Source organism: Argentina silus (assembly GCF_951799395.1).
Source record: "Argentina silus genome assembly, chromosome: Y".
Lineage (NCBI taxonomy): Eukaryota > Metazoa > Chordata > Actinopteri > Argentiniformes > Argentinidae > Argentina > Argentina silus.
The window spans coordinates 10,822,363-10,825,261 of record NC_139654.1 but is presented as its reverse complement, the minus strand read 5'-3'; the positions used below and the strand labels follow the sequence as shown (position 1 = coordinate 10,825,261).

The following is a 2,899-nucleotide window of genomic DNA, read 5'->3' as shown; positions in this document are numbered from 1 at the left end:
AGTGGAATCTGCCAGTATCCCTTCGTGCAATCCAATGTCGTGAAATATTTGGCCGTGCCAAGCCGGTCCAAGAGCTCGTCAACCAGGGGCATCGGGTAGGCATCGAACTTGGAGACCGCATTAACCCGTCTATAATTCACACAGAACCGTATAGCCCCATCCGGCTTGTTGACAAGCACGAGGAGTCACTGCGGGACTCCTCGACCACACCTAGCTCCAGCATGGCTTCCAATTCCCTGCACACAATGTCTCGTTTGTGTACCGGTAACCTATAGGGACGCGTGCGCACCGTTAAACCCGGCTGCGTTTCTACATGGTGGTCGATAAGCGTATTCTAAGCGAAATCCGTATTCTTTTGTCATTTTCCTTCTCACTTCCCCCCTCGCTACATGGGCAAGCCCATGAGCGTCATGTATCAATAGTCCTAGCAAGTTAGGAGGTGCTACTATCAAACCCTCATGGTTCCTCCAGAGGCCTGTAGCATCCTGACTCGCTCCTCTGGCAAGCCACAAGTTCTTATCCAGTGCACTTGCATCCTCTTGCATCATGATCAAGTCTTTGGGAGTCATTTTCTCCTCTAACTCCACTTCGTGTGTCACCAAAAGATGAAGCTCCCGTTGGCTGGGGGATGCTCAAAAATTGTTCCGTTCCCACCTGATGTGGTATCTGAAGTTTTCAGGTGATGGGAATTCTCAAGTCTTGGTTCTGCCATCCTGGTAGGTTGGTGATGGGCTGTTTCCTTACCCCATCTCAGTCGTGCTCCTGAGCGGATTCAGCTAAAAGTGAATCAAAATATGTTTAGCTAAGTTTCGCAAAGTATTCTCTTTCTATGTCTCAAGACGAGCAACATATAGCCTACTTAAAAAAGTTAGATTTAACTTTGAAACATTCACTATTGCTAAACTTAAAGTCAAAGTTCTGAATGGCAACACTTGTTACTCCTCAAATGATTTGTCAGAGCTATTGTAGCTAACTATCGTCAACTATTTCAGTGCTGCTAGAAATCGTCGTCTTTTCCAAGTTGGAGCTTCGTCGTCACAACAGTGTCCAGTGTGCTATGGATTGTCCTAAATAAACTACACGTTCCTGGCAATATTGCAATCAAGTCTTCTGAGAGGCCTTGTGTCCTTTTTCATCATCTTGTTCTGCTTGTGGAAGAACTCCACTTTGATGTCTTCACAGACAGGCAGTGGCTGGGGGAACTCAAAGTACATACGCTTGTCCTCTCGCCTTGTGTGCACTGGGTTGGACGTATGGATCTTTGACTTTTAGTTGATAAACCACAAACTGCGGATCCCAATGCCAATTCCCTTTCTTGAAGCCCTGAGGAATCGGGTCACTCCTGTTTTTAATGGTACTGTCCCTGCAGGTGCCTCCACTAAACATGGGGAGTGTCTCAAACACCATTTTGTGAAAGAGCAGAGCGATGGGCTTGTACTCTAGCTGGTTCTTCAGAAGGTAGCTGTAGTAGTACACATAGCGTCGCTGGCTTGGGATTGTGACTCCCTTCTTGTCTCTTGTCCGCACTTCCCCGTAGAAGTCAAGTGCTTCCTGTGCCTCCAGGAACTTCCCTCGGTGGAGGAGATAGGCGCAGATCATGACGCCGGTGCGGCCCTTCCCTGCCTTGCAGTGGATGGCTGCCACATGATGGTCATCCTCGCTTAGCCACTGGTCCAGGTCTTCACAGAATGGCTTGATTAGCTGCAGCTGAGGCGGGTTGTGGTCTTCAAAGGGGTACTGTGCAACTCTGCAGTTAAACTTCGCGGTGTCGTAATGTCGCTTGGCGCAAAGATTATATATCTTGTAATGATTTTTGTGTTTTGAGTCCAGAAACCATACTACATCGTCTATATTGTTTCTGTAGACACCCTCAAGTCTTTCTGCAGGAAAGCCCATAGCAATTATATTCGGATAAATATAGGTCAAGTCCAAGTCAAACCCATCTTCCTGGTATCTCCTTTTGTTTTGGCTGACAATTTCCTTTATTATTGCAGCCATATCTGTGACAGGAGTCCTTAAGGTATTGAGTTTAAGAGAGAGTATTGTTGCCTTTGTACGAAACGCTGCCAATATGTTTCTCCCTCGCAATCCCGTTGGTGTCACCACTAGCTAATGCTAGTTAGCCGGAGAGCTGTCGTTGACAGCTAGCTAGTAAAGTAGCTAGCTAGAATGGCTGCTCCTGCTGCTGGGTCATAAAGGAGGGCCTTACTCCGTTCCACCACAGGCTCGGCTTCACAGATCCTGCGATTTGACACAAAATCCTCCAGACGAATAGATACAGAATTATCCAGCTCTCTTTGTGGTTGTCTGGGATCTCAGGGTCAGACGACTGGGTGATGGAGGCCATGATAGGTGTATAATCTATTAGCGCTAGGAATGTAGCAATCGAAAATAGTTGTATTGGTCAATAGCTCAAAAGTATAGTCTAATATGCAAGTAGGACTCTACAGCTTTGATGGCATGTGCTCCTCAAGCTTGTGTCTCGTGATAAGTTGACCTTGCGTCTCAACTTTATTGGAGTGTATAGTGTCTTGTGGCTAGATACAGGTAAATGATGCTCCAAAATCAACCATCATTTCTAATGAATGACCATTAACTTTTACCCAAACTGTTGGATCTTCTTCCGGCTTAGACACTACCAGCTGACACCCCCCTTTCAGATTCTCTGGGCACCCCTAAAACCCCTGCTCCGGGCCCCTGTTCGGGTATAGCCTTATTTGGTTAAGGCTATGAACATCACCATAGTATAGGTTGAAAATGTTTAGAGTAACGCGCCTAGGGATTCCATGCTCAATGCCCAAATCTGGAAGATAAAGCATGCTGTTCTGTATATAAGACTGAACGGCTAGACTAGGAAGAGGGGACATCATTGACTGTATAGGAACCCCCACATCTGGCC

At 46.6% G+C, this 2,899-nt stretch overlaps 1 pseudogene across 1 annotated transcript; it reads right to left on the bottom strand.

The window, feature by feature from the left end:
• Positions 1–1,076: 1,076 nt before the first annotated feature.
• Positions 1,077–1,998, bottom strand: LOC310823988 (phosphatidylinositol 3,4,5-trisphosphate 3-phosphatase and dual-specificity protein phosphatase PTEN-like; annotated as a pseudogene). The gene has a single exon. The product of its transcript is annotated as a phosphatidylinositol 3,4,5-trisphosphate 3-phosphatase and dual-specificity protein phosphatase PTEN-like (transcript).
• Between the last annotated feature and the right edge of the window lie 901 nt (positions 1,999–2,899).